The following is a 23,612-nucleotide window of genomic DNA, read 5'->3' as shown; positions in this document are numbered from 1 at the left end:
ATATATCATATGGATATGATGACATGGCATAAAGAAGGAGAGAATAAACCCCTTCCTTTGCCTCTTTTTAGAAGTACAGATTTTTTTCTCCCTTTAAGTTCCAATCATGAAAAAGTCAAACTCTCGATAGCCAGCCATCACTAGACATTGGTTATTGGAGAAATAAAGTTCAAATCTCATCAAAATTATCAATTCATAATATCTTACTGGTTCAACAGTATCCTCTTTCATAAGCTTAAAATCACATTATTCTAAAACTATTTTACTACAAGTTCTGTTCTCGCCCTTCCTGCCACTGATTTCTGCTTTCTTATAATGAGAGTCACAGAGGAACTTTCTCACAGTGATCAACCATAAGGTAATTTGTAGACAACATCTGAAGCTGTACTTGCATACCAAAGGGAGTTTGTTTGCTTCATGTCTTTAAAAGTTGGGTTTGGTAGTCATTCAGTCACTCCTTTACACAATGAATTCTTAGTGAACCGCAAGATCTCATTTTAAATTCTTAACTTGTGGTCTAATCAAAATTGTAGCTGCATTCTTTTACTGTCTTGTTGGACAAACCTGCATACCTGAACTGCAAAATCTAATTACTGTCAAGGGTAATAAGCTCAGAGACAGACTAAGTATTGCTCATAGGCCTAAGAATAGAGTCAGATGTTCTTGCTTTTTTCCCTGAGTAAATATCGAAGCATAAATAGAACCAAGACTGTGTCAGAAGAAAGCATAGACATTCAATAATATGAGCTGTCGGCGTCACATCCTCTGAGTATTAAGTACACAAAGTTAATTTGTCCTCCCTTTTATTTGTCATCGTTATCACTGTGCCTAAATTTAAAAAAGATTTTGAAAATAAAATCAAATATAGAGGCTAATTAGTCAATGTCATATTAGGTAACATTGGAACATTGTGGAAGATATTTTGTGGTGGAAAGAAAAATGAGATCAAATAATTTTCAGTTACTAGTAATGGAAGAATAGTTATAAGTATTATACATTAAATGCTACTCTAAAGAAAGCATCTGAGCTGAAAAATGGAGATCCACATAATGAGTATACCTTAGACAGTTGATCAGGTAAAATCCTTCATCATAATCACTTTGAGGATGCTTTGAATACAAGTGACAAAACACTTGAAGAATTAGGAAGAAACCTTGGGAAGAGGTTAAATCCTGCAATGGGAGATGTTTGAAACTGGTTATAATAATGTCAAATTAACATTAGCTTATACCTTTATGAAGTTTCTATAAGTAAAGGTAAAGGTCCTCCTGTTGATCATTGATTTGCTCGAGCGGACCCAGTAACGTCTCCATTGGAGACTTTGTTGTTACTGTGTCTGGCATATCAAATACGTCACGGGGAGCTTGCCAGGCTCTGCCGTGCGGGCGAGATACTCTCGGTAGCTTGCCGGGCTCTCCGAGAGGGGCGGAGGAATCGAACTCGGGTCAGCCATGTTGGCTGCGTGCAAGGCAAACGCCCTACCGCTGTACTATCACTCCAGCCCTTCTATAAGTAACTTATATAAAATAATATAAGCTAGAATCATAAATAAAAATTAATATATACTGGAAAATGATCTTGACAAAAAACAGACAAGTGGAAGATTGCTTAAGTGCCATTTATTTTGGGAAATTAATGAATAGATTTTTGAATGAAGTTGCAGAAGTTATGATTTAATTAATAGTCACAATGATTTATAGAAATAATAGAACAAATACAAAATCATAATAAATATGGTCTGCTCTATCAGTTAGCAATTTTAATTTGAAACACGATTGCTACTGTTCATCTTTCAAGCACTAAAATATATTTGAATAATTGTGATATTTTTGTGGCCTAAAAATGGGAATGATGCTCATACATCCATTGAGCATCTCCAAAGCCCTTCAAATAAGGACTATGAAACTTGTTTTTGTTGATCTTTAGGCAACACTTTTGAGAAGAGCTGAAAGAGGAAGATTTATAAAATCAATTGCATCCATATTTATAAACATAATATGGAAAAGTAGAATATATTAATTATAGAGGCTTTATCACTGATCCAAGAATTTGACTACTGCAATGAAAGCAATATTCATCATTATGTATAAAGACTTAAATCACTCTCACACAAAGTTTTATCAAGGTAGAGGAGCAGACTATGGAATTCATTCAAATGATATAAAAGAAACGATTCTCAATACAAGCTCCCTTAACTTTGAATAGAGGTCCCATCTCCATTCACCTATTATACTTTTTGGTTAATAAAAGAAATCTGATCATAGAACAAGCAACACAGAGAATGCAAATCTGAATTAGCTCACCGTTAAAATATTTTTGGCCATAGGAATAATCTAAACCTTTCCATTGTGTGCCTTAGAGTCAGTGTGATGAATACTGTTTTAAAGGCATGACCTTGCAATATAATATACACTCTGGAATACAAGACTCTAGGTAAGCAACTCTCAAAACTTTCTTTTCCTGGAGAAAGTGATTCTATAAGTTAAAATCAAAAGTAACAAAACCTGGATGGTTTTTGAGTAGATCAAAAGTTAAAGATATGTGTTAACACCACTATATATATATATACATATATATATATATATATATATATATATATATATATATATAAACACCATGAGAACACCACAGAATTTTTTGAAGGTGATTTCCTCAGACAACCTGAAAAATAAAATCTGGATTTATTAGCCTTACTTTGCTGACTTGTAAACCTATGAAAGTTTACTTTCTTGACTTTACAGTAAAGAATGTACTATGATATTATGTCTATTTGAAACCTTTGGAAGTTTTATTCCTTTTTCAAACAGGTCCATAATAATCTAGCAAAATCAATAGAAGAGTTCTGATTGAATTTGTTTTGCTATTACAGACATCTGTCATCAGAGATTCTAGCATTTGTAGATAAAGAAATGAGAGCCCCAGATTGTCAAAAACTATTTATAGGCGTTGGGGGGGTATCCTGTGGTTAGGGTCACTATCTGGCTTCCCTGAACCCTTGAGGTGTGGCCCTGGTGCCCCTGTACCACAAGAATACACAGAGTCCCCAGGCCATTGAGAGGGATGACCCAGTTAGCAAAGTATCACTGGAAATAGTTCCCCATCCCCAACCCCAGGTATCATGAACACTGCTTCAGAGCACCCCCACCCACTAAACAGATGGTTTTCCAAGACCACATCAATATATTCAACAGTTTTACTTATTATCCAAGCCAAAAATGTCTATCTTCTTGTTAAAATTCACAGTTGAGCAAGATTAAAGTCTTAGTTTTACGTACTTTATGTGTCTATAATTTCTGAGGCAATAATTTTCACATTAAATCAAGAGTGAAAAACATTATTTCTTCTATTTATTTTGGTTTCTGATACACATCCAGTAGTGTCTGGGGCTCATTCCTGACACTGTGCTCAGGGATAATTCCAGAGAGTGTTAAAGACAAGAATTGTACCTAATATACTATCCCTCTGGCCCCCGAAACCATTATTTAATTGAGAAATTCTGTTATATATAACATATCATGAAAAAATAAATACCCAATGCAATAAAAAGATAATATGAAGTGTATGTATTTTTGAGAGTAAATACAGTTTTCATGTGATTTTCCAAAAGGATCCATGGCTCAAAGAAAAATCAATATTACAAAAAAGAATTAACAGGCATGTCCTTGTTTTATTTTATTTTATTTTTTGTTAATATTAACTGCCAATATGTAACTGTTTTGACTGACAAAAATGGAAATTTTATAAACTTCAACCTAATATCTTAATGAATTGGGAAGAGGCATATGACATCAAAAAGAATAATATGGTGAACCGAATATCAACTTGGGAAGAAATCTGGACATTTGGAGACAGACAAAAAAATTGTTTACAATAAGAGAAAACAAAGAACAAAGGTGAAGTTCTACACTGAGCCATAAAAGAAAAATTTTAGGATATAAGATGGAAGGATATTTTATCATAAAGGTAAAAGGAGACACCAAGAATTTAAATCAAAATTAAGCTGAACATGAGGCAATACTAAGGCAGATGTGCTAATAAAGACTAGAGCAACTGTAACATTAAAAGATTCACATGTGCTCCCACTTTGTCTCAAGTAGTTTTAGTTTTGCTTTCTTATTAAAGCCTCATAACAATGCTTTGAAATAATGATGGCTCCATTTTCACAGGGGATGAAACTCAACCCTTAGGAAAACTCCATAACTTGTCTATAACTAATAAATGTCAGAACATTTATATAGCTCCAGAGAATGCTATAATGATAATCATTATTAATAAGAATCATTGTTAAAACCTTTAATCTCTTCTTGAAGACCAGAAACTATTAAAAAGGCTAACTATATTATTTCACTCAATGATAATGTTAGTACTTATAAGGGCCCTATTAGAAATGATCTGACCTCTCAACATACATTTTTTTTCTGACTTTAGTAAGATACCCTCTATCTCCTTTATGTGATTTTTTTAAATTTTTTTACTTCAATTTCTTCTTTTCATAGTATCTTTAGTTACATCTATCTCCAAGTTTCTTTCTAAGATGTATCAAATTATTATCCCTTTGTTCTGTTGCCTAAAGGTGATAAAATTGTGAGGGACAAAAAGATATAGAAAGTGCAAAAAGAGAAGAGGTAAGAAGATATTTTAAGTATATCATAGGCTTTTAGTCAATTAAATTTAAAATGTTGTAGATGGAAGTACAAAATAAAACTTGTCCTTATATGGGGGATTTGTGACCTAAATCTCCACGCTCTCACAGAGTTGGGAATGGGCCACCTCTCTGTTTTATATAATGTACCATAAAAAATGAATACCCAGTGCAATAAAATGATACTGTTCTTCTGGGAGCCTGGGAGTCTCACCCATGAACTGCCTCTGGCATCATATACGCTCACAAATAAATCTCAGAAGAGAGCCACCAGCTGCAGAGATGCCTCCCACCCCCAAAGTCACCATGCAGTTAAAAATTAAACTCCAGCTCTAGCATCCTATTTAAAATTTTAGAAATCCTGGAGCAACATCTAAGCCACTGATGTACCAGGAATAGCACACCACATTTGATGGGAGGTAAAGTAGAAGGCAACCAATATCAATAAAAAAATACTAGCACACAAGACTCAACCTATAACAACATATTAATAATCTCTTATACAAAAGCTTAAAGTCTCTGCAGTGAGATACAATAATCTTCACAAACTGTCTTCTAAGGAAACTTTTTAAAAAAATTTTTATTAGTGAAACACAATGAGGTACAGTTGTAGACTTACAAATTTTTGTGTTGGGTTTCAGTTATACAATGATCAAGTACCCATCCCTCAACCAGTGCCCATTCTCCACCCCCACCAATCCCAGTATCCCTCCCACCTCCCAACCCCCCATCTCACACTGCCTCTGTGGTAGGGCACTCCCTTTTGTTCTCTCTCTCCTTTTGGGTGTTGTGGTTTGCAAAAGAGGCATTGGGTGGCAATCATGTTCGGTCTATAGCCTCCTTTCAGCATGCATCTCCCATCCTGGGCGGATCTTCCCAGCACCCTTTATTTGGTGCTCCCTTCTCTATCTAAGCTGCCTTTATCTCTAGAGTGTGTAGCTGGCCTCCAAGACATGGAGTAAACCTCCTTGTATTTATCACAGCCATTCTTGGGTGTTAGTCTCCTATTTTGTTACTTTATGTTCCCCAGATGAATGAAATCTTTCTATGTCTGTCCCTCTCTTTCTGGCTCATTTCGCTTAGCATGATATTTTCCATCTAATACCACTTGCATGTAAATTTCATGACTTCATCTTTTCTAACAGCTACATAGTACTCAATTGTGTAGATGTACCAAAGTTTCTTTAACTAGTCATCTGTTCTCGGGCACTCAGAATTTTTCCATATTCTAGCTATTGTAAACAGTGCTGCAATGAACAGACAACTGCAGATGTCTCTTCGACTATACTTTTTTGCCTCTCCGGGGTATATTCCCAGTAGTGGTATTGCTGGGTCAAATGGAAGCTCAATTTCTAGTTTTTTGAGAATCATCCATACTGTTTTCCAAAAGGGTTGAACCAGTCGGCATTCCCACCAGCAGTGAAGGAGGGTCCCTTTCTCGCCACATCCATGCCAACACAGGTTGCTTTTGTTCTTGTGGATGTGGGCCAGTCTCTGTGGTGTGAAATGTTATCTCTGCTGTTTTGTTCTACACCTCCCTGATGATTAATGATATAGAACATTTTCTCTTGTGCCTTTTAGTCATTCGGATTTCTTCTTTTAGAAAGTTTCTGTTCATTTCCTTCGCTCCACTTTTTGATGGGGTTGTATGTTTTCTTCTTGTGGAGTTCAACCAGTATTTTGCATATCCTTGATATCCACCCATTGTCAGATGTATATTCGGCAAATATCCTTTCTCATTCTGTAGACTGTCTTTGTATTTTGGTCACTGTTTCTTTTGAGATGCAGAAGCTTCTTAGTTTAAGATAGTCCCATTTGCCTATCTCTGTTTTCACTTGCTTGGCCAGTGGCGTGACATCTTTGAAGATACCATTAGCATCAATATCATGGAGGGTTTTGCCAACTTTGTCTTCAATGTACCTTATGGATTCCGGTCTGATGTTGAGGTCTTTAATCCATGTTGATCTTACTTTTGTACATGGTGTTAGGCAGCGATCTGAGCCCAGTTTTTTGCATGTAGCCGTCCAGTTTTGCCAGCAAAAAGGAAACTTTCTTGGATCATTTTCAGTGTATAATTAACAACAAGCAATATGAAATAAATTATTTAGGATCTGCCTTTTGGGCAGGCTTAGGTGGTGGGAAAATTCAAAATAATGGTGGTAGGAAGATATAATGGTTGTGGGATTGGTGTTGAAATGTTGAATATAATAAGTTATTGTGAACAACTCTATAAAAACAAAAGCAGCAGCAACAACAAAACTTGTCCTTAGATCACAGAAACTAAAAGGGTCTTTGAGAATTCCTAAACACCAACTTAACCTATCACTCTTCAGTTGTCTAGGTTTCCATTACAAATGAAGATTTCAGTCATTATTTGGACTGAGAATTAGTCATATTCAAAATCATTGTGACAGAAAAAAAGAAATGTAATTAATCTTGAATCTCTTGGTAAAACTATATTAGAATCTGTTTATATACACATATAGCACTGTAGGACTCTCCTATTGTTCATTGATTTGCTCAAGCGAACCCAGTAACATCTGCATTGTGAGATTTCTTGTTACTGTGTTTGGCATATGGAATACGTCACAGGTAGCTTGCCAGGCTTTGCTGCACTGGTGAGATACTCTCAGTAGCTTTCCGGATTCTCCAAGAGGTGCGGAGGAATTGAACCTGGCTCAGCCGGGCTAGCTGCATGCAAGGCAAACACCCTCCTGCTGTGCTATGTCTCCAGCCATATATATACACATATATGTATATATATATACATATATATATATACATATAATTTTAGGGCCTCCCAAACAGGGCTTGGGACCACGCCTAGAACTACTACTTCTACCAGATTTTGCTGTTCAGTGTAGTCCTCCTTGGTCCGTTGATGTTGGGACTAATAGGATTCAGAACAAGCAGAGCTCAAGGAACTCTCTGCCTATACCAATGTTGCTCAGAGATCTGGTGTGTGTGTGTGTGTGTGTGTGTGTGTGTGTGTGTGTGTGTGTGTCGGGGATGGGATGGGTGGGGGACAACCATGCTGTATCAGGAACTACACAGAAAAATGTGCCCTGACCCCTGCCCCTGTGGTATCTTCTAGGTCCCCTGTTAATTTTTAATATTAATATTATTTAAGGCAAAAAAAAACAAAAAAAAGATTATTTAAGGCAGGTATAGCTCAAGGTTCAAGTGTGATTTTTTTCATATTTAGTGAGCTCAGAATAATTTTCGTATGTTTAAAGAGTTGAAATAAGTGTCAAAAGAATAATAAATCTCTGTGTAACATGAAAACATAAAATTCAAGTGTCAGAATCCAATCAAGTTGTACTGTGCAAGTCACACTACTCTTCTATCTGTTGTCTGTGGAGGCTCACAGGCTGAAGTAGCACATACACAGAGAGGCGAGAGTGTCTGGACCACTGAGTAAATTATGTTTGCTATGGGCTCATCTGCAAACAAACATAAAAACAAAAACCCCACAGATCCTGAATCAAAGCACTGTTTATTTCAAAGAGAAAAAGTAGACTTTTCTTCCTGTAGTCTCATTTAATTGTCTACACCTGTGGCTCCTCTTACTTCATTTTAGTGCTATTCAAAGGAATAAATAAACACCAAAATTATGAATGTGTTAATCTGATTTTTTACTTATCAAAACAACAATAACAGAATAACAACCAGATTATCATCCTGTTACTCTTTCAGATAAAATTGGTAAATAAGTGAGATAAAATGAGTTAAATTTAAATACCAAATAATCACAAATTTGGTTCCTATTGTTTATGCTTTTATTTGTGAATGCTGATAGCAAAACAAAGGAGAAGCTATCTTCAAATAAACATTCCAGGCAGTAAAAAATTAAAATACTAATTATTTAATCTATGATCCAAATTTTTGGGTAATTTAAGGTTTCTTTGTCTTGATTATTAAACAAGGCATTTATGATGCTAAATCAAAATTCATGACATTTTGCCACACAAAGATCTTTCTGCTCATCTTTCGAAAGAAGGTCAATGTTCATAGGAAAAGACATTACCAGACAAATCAAAGAATTTCAATAAAAGATTTAAATGTTGAAGATAAGGAACTAACAGGTAGGGTAGGGAGAGCCACTTAACCCTATGGTCTTCAGATAGTTTGCAAGTGTTAAAAGGAGATATTAGAAATCATAGAAATCATAAATACTTACATCATTTATTTTCAGACACCTACCCAAAGACTTCACAAAAATCATGAAGAATTATAAAGAAAATCATTTTCAATTCAGCACTTATGTTTTACTAGGGAAAGATACATTTCATTTTGTAATTGGATATACACTGCATTACTTCTACAGCATTAAACAGTTTCACAGCTGCTTTTATAAAACCTCCCTTTTATTATTCAAATGTATGTACTGAGTTTTGTGTAGATGACACTATTGTTCCTATAAACAATAAAAATTGAAGTGTGATGTTGATACTGGAAAATGAAAGCCAAAAATAATTCTTCTCTCAGTGTATTTGTTTTCTAAATTGATTGCTTCTTGGCATATCTAACATTTAGATGAGTGAGTGAGCAGATATATTAAGCAATGTTAGAATAATTGAAATTAAAAAAAAAAGAAGGGAAGCTAAAGTGGAAGGTTCAAATGCTGTTTCACCCAGAGTGATTCAAACTGTAATCCAGTTGAAAAAGCTGGTTCACCCCATTAACCATCAACCTTCCAATTACAGCTTTAGGGGTGACCTTTTGTAATGGGGATAATAATTTGAAGTAACCAGTAATTTTGTAATTTAGAAAAGTCTCCACTCATTATGACAAAGCTTCTCAGGGGAAAGAGGGAAACAAGCAATGGGATATAATAGGCTGATTGCACAATCTTTATCAAATTAATTTTTTACTAAGGCATTTGGATTTGCTAAGTCATTCAGAGTTGAGTTTTAGGCATACTATATCCCAGCACAGGTCCCATCACCAGTGTCAACTCCCCTCCACCAGTGTATCCAGCTTCCCTCCCACCTCCACCCCTACGCCTGCCTCCTTAACAGGCGCATCTCTAGGTTTGGTTGTCTCTGCTTTGAATATGGAACCATAACGTATCTCTATCCCACCAATGTACAACATTTTGATGGTAAAACTAATATTACCATTTGTAGAATGGTACAATAGTTATGGTCCTATTCACCCGTAAAGCTAATCAGGTACAGCCTTGCGCTCCATAAATCTTACATTTCCAGTAGGTCTTTCTTTTTCAGAGAACTAGTTGATGGTCTCAGAAGCAATAGAAAAATGACATCCCTCGATCCTTCCTCAGAATCAGTGTGAAATAAGTTTGTGTTCCAATTCAGCAAAAAGAAGATTGCTTCCAAAATTGGGTTGGTGCCATGAATTAAGAACAAATTCAAGTGGACAGGCAGGACATTGCTATAATTTGAAGGATCCATTGATTGGCTCTCGATTCAGCTGCTGACTCTTTTCACAGGATGTTTAATGGAGATAATGTCCTGCTTGACATAGAAGAGCAATTCAGGCCTCCTTATCAACTCCCAGTCCAACAACTCTACAAAACATAGGATAGTGACATATTGAGATATTAGCTCCTTGTTTGACACATAAAATTGCAAATAAAACATAAACACATATGTGTATATAATATATGTATGTGTATATAAAATATGTATATATAGATGTATGTGTATGTAATAGATGTATGTGTATATATGTGTGTGTATATATATATATGTATATATATATATATATCTTTTTCTTTCATACTCAGAGGTGTTTGGGGCTTCTGACTCTGCCCAGAGATCTAAGAGATGATTACTGGCAGTGCTTAGAAGAATTTATGTGGTCCCAGGTATCAAACCAGATCTGCCGCTCTATAAAGCAAGTTCCCTAACTGTTTTGCTATCTCTTTGGTCCCTTGATGAAAATACCCTTTCCAATTTTTTTGTGGGGGGTGGGAGGGGTGTCATTTTTTAAAAAAATTTTTATTGGTGAAACACCATGAGGTACAGTTGTAGATTTACAATTTTTTGTGCTTGGGTATCGATTATACAATGATCAAATACCCATCCCTTCACCAGTGCCCATATTCCACCAGCATGGATAATATCCCTCCCACCCCCATCCCTCCAATCTCACACTGCCTCTGTGGCAGGGCAATCCCCTGTGTTCTCTCTCTCCTTTTGGGTGTTGTGGTCTACAAAACAGGCTTTGAGTGGCAAACATGTTCAGTCCATAGTCTACTTTCAACATGCATCTCCCCTCCTGGGAGGATCCTCCAAACACCCTTTATTTGGCGCTCCCTTCTCTATCTGAGTTGCCCTTTCCCCTAGAATGCCCAGCTGGAAGGGGTGTCATTTTTAACACATGCTTCTTTTGCTCTGTGGAGGCTTTTAAATGTGATTTAGTCTCAATTATTTCCTTTTCTGATAAAGTCAATTTCCCTAAATTATTTTTAAGCCTAATATAGAACCCACACTTAATTTATGGGTTCAGGGTTTACTTCCAAGATTTTTATACATTTTGAATAACTTTTATCAATAGTTATAATAACCTTAACTTAATTAGTTTTATAATTACCTTAACTTTCTTATGTGTTTATTCAGTTTTCTCAATACCATTATCTGAAAAGATTTCCCTGCTCCATTGTGCATTATTAAATCCTTTGTCATAGGTCAACTTCATATATAATCCTAAGACTCCAGAAATACAACTGTGTAAATGATTTTGTATGTGTATAAATAGTTTCATTTCACATATTTTGTTCTACTGGTCTGTGAGTTTTAAAACATTTAATTTTCATTAAAATATTTTGTTGTTTAATTGATCTCTTTGTTGAAAGAAATGAGTTTGGGTCTTTGACTGAATCTATCCTTCCTTAGATGATGTAAGCCTTTTAATAATGTCAGATATTAAAAACTCTTTATATCTCTTTGTATTTCTATTTTTTTAATAATGTATATTTTTCTGTAGATTGTCTTTTACTCCTTTGGCAAAATTTATTCCAAGGTATTTCTTTATCTTTAATGAGACTCTAAATGGGTTTCTTTTCTGATTAATATTTCTACAAGTTTGTTACTTATATAAAACAGCAGATATGTGAATATTTATAATCTTCCACTTTATTGTATCCATTTATTATTTCTAATAATGTTTACTATTAGATAACTATTTGGGAGTTTTCTATGAATATTATGTCATTTGCAGTTTTATTCCTTTTCAATTAAGATAATTTCTAGAGCCTTTTCTTTATAATAATTTTTTTCTATGACTTCTAACACTATATTGAACAACAGTATCATGACTGGATATCCTTGTCTTGTTTCTAATCTTTGAGGAAAAGCTTTCAGGTTTTCACCATTGAATATCATGTTGGCTGTTGATTTGTCGTGTACATCACTTATTATGCTGCAATATGTTCCTTCATATTTTCCTGGAGGCTTTGTGTCCATAAAATATGTAGTTTTATGTCAAATGCTTTTTCTGCAAGTATTGAGATATTCATATGATTTTTTGTCCTATTTTCTTTTTAAATTTTATGAGTTGCCTTTTATTTATTTTCAAGTTTTGGTAGAGAAGCTCTTTTCAACATTACTTATAAGGGAGATTCCTTCAGTTATTATTTGTTTTGGAAGGCCTTAATTTCATTCTCATAATTGATAGTCTTTGAGTATAGAATATTGACAGGCAATTTTCATTTTTGGGTATTGATGGGTTTTTGGTCTTTGGAGGAGTTGGTATCTGGATATATCTAGCAGTGCTAGGGTCTTACTCATGGCTCTGTGCTCAGAAATCACTCCTTGATCAAATCAGGAAAGACAAGCACCTTAATTTTTCTATTATCTCTCTGGCCCTGGGCTAGAGTGATAGCACAGTGGGTATGGCGTTTGCCTTGCAAGTGGCCAACGTGGCAGACCCGAGTTCAATTCCTCTGCCCCTCTTGGAGAGCCTGGCAAGCTACCTAGAGTATCTCACCCACTCCGCTAAGCCTGGCAAGCTACCCGTGATGTATTTGATATGCCAAACACAGTAACAATTGTCACAATGAAGACATTACTGGGCCTGCTTGAGCAAATCAATGAACAATGGGAGGACAGTGACAGTGATCTCTCTGGCCCTGAATATGCAATTTTATCTTTTCCTGTCCTGTAAATTTTCTTATGAGATGTCTTGGAATGCCAAATGGGAGTATCTTTATGAATTACCTATTTGTGTTGTTTTTGTTGTTTTCTTCCTTCCCTAAAACCCTCAACATATTTCATTGCCTTTATCTCTTAACAAATGTGGTACTGGTTGCCTTGATGTAGGTATTTTTGCCTTTAGATGACAGGATATTCCGTAGGCTTTATATTGTATTTAAGATGATTGTTGGAGCTGGAGCAATAGAAGAGTAGGGTGTTTGCCTTACACACAGCCAACCCACATTTGATTCCCAGCATCCCATATGGTCCCCTGAGCAACACCAGGAGTGATTCCTGAGTGCAGAGGCAGGAGTAACCTCTTATATTGCCCGGTGTGACCCAAAAAAGAAAAAAAAAGATTATTGTTGATTTTAGATGACTTGCTATCTTTGTTTTCTGTTTTTTCCTATTTCCTTTTTTAAATTTTATGAGTTGCCTTTTATTTTCAAGGATTGGTAGAAAAGCTCTTTTCAACAATACTTAAAAGGGAGATTCCTTCAGTTATTTATATGGAAAGGTATTTTTATATTCAATTTTTTCTAAGGTTTTGCAAATGTTCCACTATTACTTTAAATGAGCTCTGTTCCCCCTTTGCTTTGAGACGCCCATTATCTTTATGATGCTTCTCTAATGGAGTTGAGAACTAGTTGAAAACTATTCCTATAGTTTTAGTTTCTTCCTTTGTGTTATATCTTATTTCTCTCTCTGATTCCTCTTGAATCACTGTAACTTCTATATTTAAACTCATCAATTTGTTTATCTAGTTGGTCTACTCTTATTTTTTAATTTTTATTAGTGAAACACCATGAGGTACAGTTGTAGACTTACAAATTTTTGTGCTTGGGTCTAGTTGGTCTACTCTTTTCACAGCTTTCTGTGGCATTCTGACCTTAATTGAGTTCTTCAAGTCCTTATTTCTCCGGTTATTTTCTTGTTTAAAACTTTAATTTCTATCTTCTTCCAATAGTTTTTATTTATTAGTTTATTAATTTGTTTTTCTGAGTTTCCTGATCTTTTTATTTGACTTCTGAATTGTCCTTGAATTGCTTTTCTGTTTATTCTTCCATGTCTTTGAGTTTCTTTGTTACAGACATTTTGAATAGCTTGACATGGAGATACAATCTTACATGTCTTTGTTCAATTCTATAATCTACTTGTAGTCTTTGGATGTCCTATGTTGTACTTTTTTGTCTGTTCATTTTGATGCTTTAAATTTCCTTGACTTTAAAATATTTTGTGCCAGTAAATTAGAAAGCTAAGCCAATGATGATAATGAATGCTGTTGCTGCCGATTTTACTTTCCCATCAGTTGGAGCTGTTGCTTAATTTCGTTCCATTTGGCTTTCTGTCACAGATGTTTAGATGATATTAGTGGTTTCTGTGTCTGGTACAGACATGGAGAAGGCAAACAGCTACCATACATGAACGCACTGGGGATCCCTTGCTTGTGTCTCTGGCACGAGTGATATTACTTTCTCTAGGTTACCAGGTATGGGTTAAGAGGGAGGAATTACAGTCTAGATATTTTATCTGTTGTTCTCCTTATTCGGGTCTTGAACACTACAAATCATTGTTGATCCTTTCCATGGAAGTCACTTGGAAAAGGGCAAGTGATTCCAGACTATCTGTCTCTGCTCTGCCTTCTATAGATCCACTTTCTGGTTTGGTGGTCCTTCTCTCTGTGTCTCCCTCTACAGATTTCCATATCCATGTATATTTTTCTGCCCTCTTTCCACCCATATATAGCCCCCAACATCTCCTCTATTGTTGGTTTCTGAGGTAAAAGATGTGACTCAGCCTCACTTCAATTTATGAGACTTACTCAGTGCTCTATCTCTCTGGATAATTGATAATTATTCCTTTTGGTGGTAAGACAAACTTCTATTACAGATATCTTGGTGAAATCACACACTCCAAATCAATGTGATAAGCTATGCAAAAAAAATGAATGCCCATAATTATATGAAATAATTCCTAAAATTTTTACTGAGCAACAACTATCATTTATCATTTTACAAGTTGCCTATTAAGCCTACTTGTTTTATAAGTACAGTAAGAAATGTTATATTTATAATTTAAAGTTATTATTTCATTGATTTTATTATTTAGATATAGTAAGGCTAACTGATCAAGAGATGATTGTTACTAAAAGGTTATTAAGTTTTTTGGGACCAGAGCAATAGTACAGTAGGCAGGGTACTTATCTTTCATAAGGTCAACCTGGGTTTAATCCCCATCATCCCACATATTCCCCTGGGTCTTCCAGGAGAGATTCCTGAATGCAGAACCAGGTGTAACTTCCAAGAACCACAGGGTGTGGCCCAAAAACAAACAAAAGGAGTTACTAGGTTTTCAGAGCCCAGAAAGACAGAACAGTGGATAGGGTACTTACTATGTACCCAGCTGACCGAGGTACAATACCTAGAATCCCATATGGTCCTCCCAGACCAGCAGGAGTGATCCCTGAAAGTAGATCAGGAATAAGCCTCACTCACTACCAGGTGCAGTCCAAAACACAACAACAAAAAGGTTATTAGATTTGGGCCAAAAAGATAGTACACTGGGTAGGGTGTTTGCTTTGCATGTGACCACCAGAGGTTTTATTTGTTGTAAGTACTGCTTATGGTCCACTGAGCAGTAGAAATGATCTCTGACCATAGAGTTAGGAATAATTCCTGTATGTGGCCCCAAAATAAAACAAAAAGTTAGTAGGTTTCTTGAAACTGTTCAAAGTGGATGTGTACATAAAAGTGTGTGTGTGTGTGTGTGTGCATGTGTGTGTATGAGTGTTAGAGTGGTGCACTTGGGAAAATACTAGAATCAGTCAGGAAGCAGAGAGAGACAGAGAAGAGAGAGAGAGAGAGAGAGAGAGAGAGAGAGAGAGAGAGAGAGAGAGAGAGAGAGAACTGTGTGTGTAAGAATATGCTTGTAAGTTCTATAGATAGGAAGTCAAGGAAGAGTATGTAGATATAGAATTGACTAGTTTGAATCATATCATTAGACTCTAGGGAACAGTCACCTCCATGTTATCTGCTACTATGTAAGGTGGATAGTGACCCAGAGTATAAATCCCATAAAGAATATGGCTAGAGATGTGAGGTCTGGATTAACTGATTTTCATTTTAAAGTCTTGCTCATTGATGTTTTTTTATTCAAATACATTTATGTATTTAGTATATCTATGTTTTTATCTATAGATGGTTTCTATCTATATATCTATATATAGGGTTTCTATATATATGGGTTCTATATATCTATTGAATTTTGAGAGAAAGAATCCAGAGTTCCAACCTCCATCGACGGTCAAGAATCAGAGACTCTGTCTCGTTTGCCAAGGCATTGAAAATCAGATAGACAGGACACATAATGAGATTTGGAGACGACCACTGGACCAGAGCCATTTCCGACTGGATTCCACAGGACGTCAAAAGATCACGTGGCTGCCCACCTATGAGATGGTCAGACTTCTTCATCAAGATCCTGAATGATTGGTTTGAGGCTCTTCATGTCCCTAGAATGAGCAGGGCTACATTAGCACACAACAGGGATGAATGGAGATGGAGTAAATCGATGAATAACAGGATGTCAAGTGATCAAGTGATATATATTATATACATATACATATAGATACCTATTTTTATATATCTACACATACATATATATTCTATGTATGCATCTACATATTTAATAATGTTGAGGAAGTAAAAATTTTCTGGGTCATCTTGAATAATGATATCAAAGCATCAGAATACAAACAGTGAAAGAAAAAGTTAATACAAGTCCTCACCCATATTTGTTGCCAAGTGCATTTGTTAGTATGAAAAATGCCCTTGATTCATATTTTACTGATAAGATTGAGAATGTAGCCTGCCCACAGGGCAGAGTCTGGCAAACTCCCCGTGGCGTACCGAATATGCCAAATACCAGTAACAATGATGGGTCTCATTCTCCTAAATAGCCTTGAATATAATTTCAGGGCTAGGATGAAAGAGACGTTACTGGGGCCTGCTCGAGGCAATCGACGAATAACAGGATGATGAAATGAAAAAAATGAAAAGATTGAGAAAATTCAGTGAAAAATTTTATAGTATCTTTCTACTCTGTGAACTTTTTATATCTTGTGTCATCTAAGTTCATGTTTCCTGACTCAGAAAAAAATTATTTCCACCCTTCATCATACTGCTTGAATAGTAATTATAAAGAAATTCTTCATGAATAATTCTCTGTTCATGTAAATTTTGAGTTTTCAGCACTTACCAGGTGCCAGGCACTTTCCTAGACAATGGAGATAAAAAAATGAGTAAAGACAGGCACAAAATAAAATGCTTTCCTTCATAAAGTTTGAAAGCCACTTTGAAAGAGTTATTTATCCAATGCTTACATATTCCTCTAAAATTACAACTCTGATAAATGTAAATCAGTACACTCGGAGTTGGAAGAGCATGTAAGAAGGAAACCTGAAGATATCTAGAGAAGAAAAACTGAGAGATGGCTATGCGTCTATGGTGGAATGCGCACATGGTTCTGCTGACAAATCCTCAATGCATTGGATCCTCCTACAAGTCATTTTGCTACTGTCAATAGTATTTACTCATTTTATTTGCTCCAGTTTTGTTTTAGATAGTAAATATTTCAAGGTCAGAGAATGATGTCACATTTTTGCATTTTTTTCACTTCCTGGATCAATGTCCTGGGCAAAGTAGATACTCATTAACTATTTGCTAGTTGGCTTACTTTTCTCCCAAATAAATCTAAATTATAAATATTCAGATGAAATTTTCATGGGATTAGGAAAAAATTATCATGGCAAAATCAAAATGATGAAGAATTCATGAAAAACTAGTCTCTGAAAGACTGACAACTGATTAGGTACTAAGAAATGAAGTAGATAGTAATATACCACATAAACACATGTATGGCATAATGGTGAAAAGCACATGCTTTGGAGTCAGACAACCTAGTTTCAGTGACACTCCCCTCCACCCCAATTACTAGTTGTATGACCGTGCTAAAATTGATTTTGAATGGGGGTAGGATTATGGCTCAATGCTAGAGCTCATGCCTTAAATATGCGAGGCTCTGAGTTCAATCCCTGGCACTGAAAAGAAAATGAGAAAAAGGTAGAAAGAAAATAAAGAGGGAACGATGCTAGAAACACCTGTATCTCAGCATTAGGTTAAAAAAAAACATTGAGTTAGCGAGCTAGCAGATGTAAAGCATTTTAAACCTAATCATTGCACATTGGCATATTCCTCATCATGAGGAGGACTGTCACAATCCATCATAGGGGTGAAACCCACTTGTGACTGCTCTGATTTTCTTCCTTAAATTCTTAGAATTAGGTTTGGACAGGCATCACAATTTTTTATGGAAGATATATGACCTGGTCAGATTCAAATCACATCATATGATACTACTCAAAAGTCATAAGACAAGGCAGTGGAACAAAGTCCTAGAGAAAAATCTACTTTTGTCTAGTTATTCCAGCTTCAGAACCTTAGCGCCCTCACATGTAGAATGAAATTATTGTGGGAATTCTACAATTAAACCCTGTCTTTGTGATGTCATTTCTTGGCTTAGGGAAAGCCCTCTCCTTCCGTGAGTCCCTGATAAAATAATCTTATTTTTAGAATCCAAGATTGTTCCTGTGAAGAGCTGGTCAAACTTATCTTTTATACTGACATCGAGAGAAATTCTGTTCAGAAAGTAGGACACTGAAATACTGTGGTACAGATCCAGTCTGCTCCTCTGAGCAAGAAAACAGTTTCCAGTTGTCTATCAGAAAGGTTTCTGTGACCTGAAGTTCTTAAACACCTGGTACAGTGGCTAAAGCACTACCCTTTCAAGTGACCAGCCTGAGTTAGATCCTCACTATCCCATATGGTCCACAGAGCACTGCCAGGAGTTATCCCTGAGAGCAGTGCCAGGAGTTAACCATGAGCATCACTGAGTGTGCCCTTTCCCATAGAGGGAGAGAGGGAACAAGGGAGGGAGGAAAGAGGGAAAAGACAGAGGGAGAGAGAGAGAGAGAGGGAGGGAGAGAGAGAGAGAGAGAGAAACAATGTATCTTTTGTAAGAGTGCCCATCCATCCTAACAGCTGTTTTCAATACTTGATTATCTTCCAAAAGGCTCACCTTCAATTGTCAACACATTTGGTGATTAGGTTTCAAATTCTGAATTTGGAAGTGACACAGACTTTCAGTACACAGCAATAGTACTATCCTAGTGAGCTATCTCTCTCTTTTACTAAATACTCTTCCCTTTTCTGTTCTTTTGAAAAACCAGTGTCAGATAATTCAAATGCATTTCCTGATTCTTTCCTGATTTATCCTCAGAATAATTAGTTGTCCTCTATTCTGTAATCTCATAGTATATTGTGTAGATAGTCTTATTTTTTAGAAGAGTTTATTACCCTTTTTTGTTTGTTTTATTGGGGAATCTTTCTGGAGAGGGGTTTCCTCTGCAAAACGGATCAAGCCCAGGACCTCACAATGAAGTATTTAGAAGGATTTATGTATTTGTCATTAAATTCTATATTTTTCAAGGACTGGGCTAGAGCAATCGCACAGTGGTTAGGGCGTTTGCCTTGCACATTGCCAGTTTCGATTCCTCCATCCCTCTCGGAGAGCCTGGCAAGCTACGGAGAGTATCCTGCCCACATGGCAGAGCCTCACATGCTTTCCTGAGGCGTGTTTGATATGACAAAAGCAGTAACAACAAATCTCACAATGGAGATGTTACTTGTGCCCGCTTGAACAAATCAATGAACAATGGGAGGACAGTGCAGTGCATATTTCAAGTACTAGGACATCTTATTGCTTTCACTTTATTTCCTCTACTTAGAATAGAATTTGACCCTTAATAATAGCTTAATATACACCAAATAAATAAATGAGTGACTACAGTAAAGTAAACTTGAAGTCCCCTCCCTAGATACCCAGTCTTTGAGAGGTTAATGAAAAAAACGACCTGGTGTCAATCTAATTAGAGGATACTTTAAGCAGTTCTTTTTCTTGAAAGACCAAACTGAGGGTTGCAGCTTGTTCAGGCATAGCCAGTTGTACCCCACAAACTTTATAAATAAATCTCGGAAAACTTTATTATATAACTCACATCTCTTTGTTATGAGGCTATTTCTCTGGCTAGTATCATTCTTCATGATTGCTCTTTTTTTTGTGTCAGAGAGATTTTAACTGCACTGTATTCCTCTCCAAAGATTTGGTATCTTCCATTCCCTGTGATAAATAATATATTTTTAGAAAGGTAAAATGTATTTTCATAAAATCAATTAATTTGTTGAGTGTCTTGTCCTTTGGGAAAGTGACAGCAATCAATATTTCCAAACTCTAGTCAGCCAGACAGAAGAATATTTGTAAGTAAACAGGCCTTTTATTGTTGTCTCCCCACAAATCACATCACATCAGCAGCTAGTTATTAGACTCTATAGTTTAGGTTATAACCAAAGACATTCCACAGACTGAAGTTATATTTCAAACACAAATGAGAAGAATCCCTGAAAAATGGGGTACACTCATCATTCATACAATGTGATTACCTCCAGAGTAACAAGATACAAGAGGATAATGTGCCTCCATCCCTCATCATCAAAATTGCCTTAGTTCATGTCTTAACGTGATGAGAAAAGCAGATGAAAGATATTTGTGGTGGCACTTTACTGGATATTATTTCCTACTGTTATAGAAAACCATGCTAAACAGCCATTTTTTGTTATATTTTTAACCCCAAGTATATAATCATAAACATAAGATTTAGGCTTTTGTGGGAAGCTAGACATTTGCTAAATTATCCATGAAAAATATAATGTTCATCATCTTTGAAACATTTTCTTTTGCAAATTTATTTATATAGTTCCTAGATATTTTCAAAATCAAATGAAACATGTTGAAATGTGCAATATTTAGAATTGTGGCTTAGAAATACTACATATATATATACACACACACATATATATAACGGAGATAAACACCCAAATACCAATACTTTTACTAATATATGTTATCCAGCGGGTCTAGATTCCTTCTTGTATTCCTCTTTTGTTCCCGAATTCATTCTTTAGCTAATTAATTTCATTCTGATAAATTACATATCTTATTATCTAATTCAGTAAGTTTATAATCTTTTCCTAGAATACTCCTACTTGAGTGTTTTATATCACATTTTTATGAAAAACTTTCTTTTTATTCCTCCAATTATACTTCTAATGCTTTTGTATACTAACTTATTTAGGATCTTGCCATGAACAGTCAGTAGATCATTAAACCTTTTTTTTCTTCCCCAGAATTTTTTCCTTTGCCCAAACAGGAAGATGGCTGTATGCTTTGGCAAATGATCTAGTAACTAACTCATCCATCTATAGACTTTCTACAATTTTTCTTAACTCTCCAACTTGATTTTTTCATTTCATCAATGCTGTTGGCTCAAACTGTGACTCCTCTCATATGGAGTTACCCATAACAATAACAATTTCATTGAGAGTTTTTGTTTGTTTTGGAACCACACCCATTGGTCTTTAGTGCTTACTCCTGACTCTGTTCTACGGGATCACTGCTGTGTGGGTTCAAGGAATCATATGGAGTACCACGGTTCAAATCCAGGTTGACTGTATACAAGGCAATCTCCCCATCCAGTGTAAAATTACTTCAGTCCCTGAGAACTAATAAACAGTATATGAATAATTTAGCACATTTAGAAAACCATCTGTGGAGGGAAAAAAGGGTTTCAAAGGAAGAAAAAGATGCCCCAGGATTGGTATTCAAGAGAGATCTTGCCAATGCTATGACACACAACATAACTTTAAATGGGTACTTGCAATTTAAGAGTAAGCCCCAGAGAGGGGGTAGCCTCAAGCTGAAATAATTGTTTGGTGCCTCTGCACAAAAGACCATGTCTACTCCAACGATTTCCTTACTGGGAGTCACCCAGGAGTAGAAATAAAGCTTTCAGGATGGAAATATCTGTAAAGGTGAACCCCCAAAGTATCTCAGTGGTAAACCTACTTGAACATAAATTGTAAAATTTCCCATCCTAGGAAAAAAATATGGGGTAATTCTCCAACCAATTCTACATTTTCTATTCTTTAGAAAACCAGAATTGGAAGTAAGATTGACTTATGAACGCTATTTTTGACATCATAAAAGGAATATATTCTCACAATAATCTACACTCTCAATTCCTCCAATGTTTCACTTGTCATATTATTTCAGAGCCGTCATTCTATTAAAATTGCTATCTCACATGTTGGTTATAGTCAGAAATTGAGGATGCCAGTAGTGTTTATTCTTTGCTACTCTGAGTGACTTTGAAGAATATGATACTGCTCTACTTAAGGCCTCCACAAACTCCATAAAAGTTTCCACACATCACTTCTCTTTCAAAAATCTCTTCTCTATAGTTTGGTTTAGCTGAAATCTCTTCAATCCAAAACAAATTTTGTTTCAATTTCTTTTCCCCTAATCTCCAATATCTCGATATTGCTCCTCAATAATTGTTTGTTTAAGTAACCTTTAGTTATCACCTTTATGCATGGTTATCAAAAATTATAGTGCATTAAAATAACCCAAGAATATATTTAGAAAAGCATATTCCTACATCACATACCTCAGAAAATATAATTATATCTGGAATAAGGGCCACAAATATTTTTTAAAAAATTTTTAAAATGTCCAGACAAGGGACTGGAGTGATATTACAGTGGATAGAGCAAATACCTTGCATGTGGCTGACCTGGGTTTGATCCCTGGCATCCCATACGGTCCTCTGAGCACTGTCAGAAGTAATTCCTGAGTGAAGAGCCAGGAGTAACCCTTGAGCAACACCAGGTCGACCCAAAAGGAAAAGAAAAAACCCAGGACAAGTAATACTTCTATAGAGACAGCCTCAGATAATCTCAAGAAATAGCATTGCACAGCAGTGCACCTGGCAATGCTCAATAAATACTAACATTAACTTTTTTGCCTCCAAATCTAAATCACTGGTGTTTTAATGATTCTTCTGACTGCAAGACCTATTTTCATGTTGTTACTTCATATTTCCATTAGGAAAATGAAATGATACAGTCTGAGAAACAAATATTATTACATCAACCCCCAAATATGATTCAGTTTCTTCATTGTATTTTTTTTGTCTAAAGCAAAATAGCATTAGCAAATTATTCTAGAAACTAGAGATCCTCTTCACTTGTACTCCATATCACACAATTGTTTTGATCTCCAAAGTATTCCTCAATTTTTTCCTCTTCATTCTTTCATCATTCTTTTTAAGAAAATTTAACTTGTTTTTTTTTGTTTTGTTTTGTTTGTTTTGGGGCCACACCTGGCAATGCTCAGGGGTTATTCCTGGTTTTGCATTAGGAATTACTTCCTATGGTGCTTGGAAGACCATATGGAATGCCAGGAATTGATCTATAGTTGGCCGTGTGCAAGGCCTACCCACTATACCATTTCTTCAGCCCTCCAGGAAAGTTTGAATAGCCTCTTACTTGAATTCTCTCTACCTTTAGTCTCTCTCACTCGTAGTCTTCCTGTCCTCCACACTGTCATAGTTTGTTCCTAAAAGACAGGTCCAAGAACCTCAGCGACAACATAATGTGATGAGAACATGTTTTGTATGTGGGAGGTCTGGATTCAATCCCCATCATTACCTGATACTCAAGAAAATCCCAGGAGCAACCCAAGCACAGACAAAACATTAGTTGTGCTCTGAAGGGTATGGTTCCCAAAACAAAAATCTTCAAAATATACAAAGTAGAATAAAATACCTGAGGAGATCAGTACAATACTAAGAAAGA

The sequence above is a fragment of the Sorex fumeus genome, unplaced genomic scaffold (genome assembly GCF_029834395.1).
Source record: "Sorex fumeus unplaced genomic scaffold, SorFum_2.1 ptg000035l, whole genome shotgun sequence".
Taxonomy (NCBI): Eukaryota; Metazoa; Chordata; class Mammalia; order Eulipotyphla; family Soricidae; genus Sorex; species Sorex fumeus.
The sequence above is the reverse complement of the archived record's forward strand: the minus strand, read 5'-3'. Positions refer to the sequence as shown.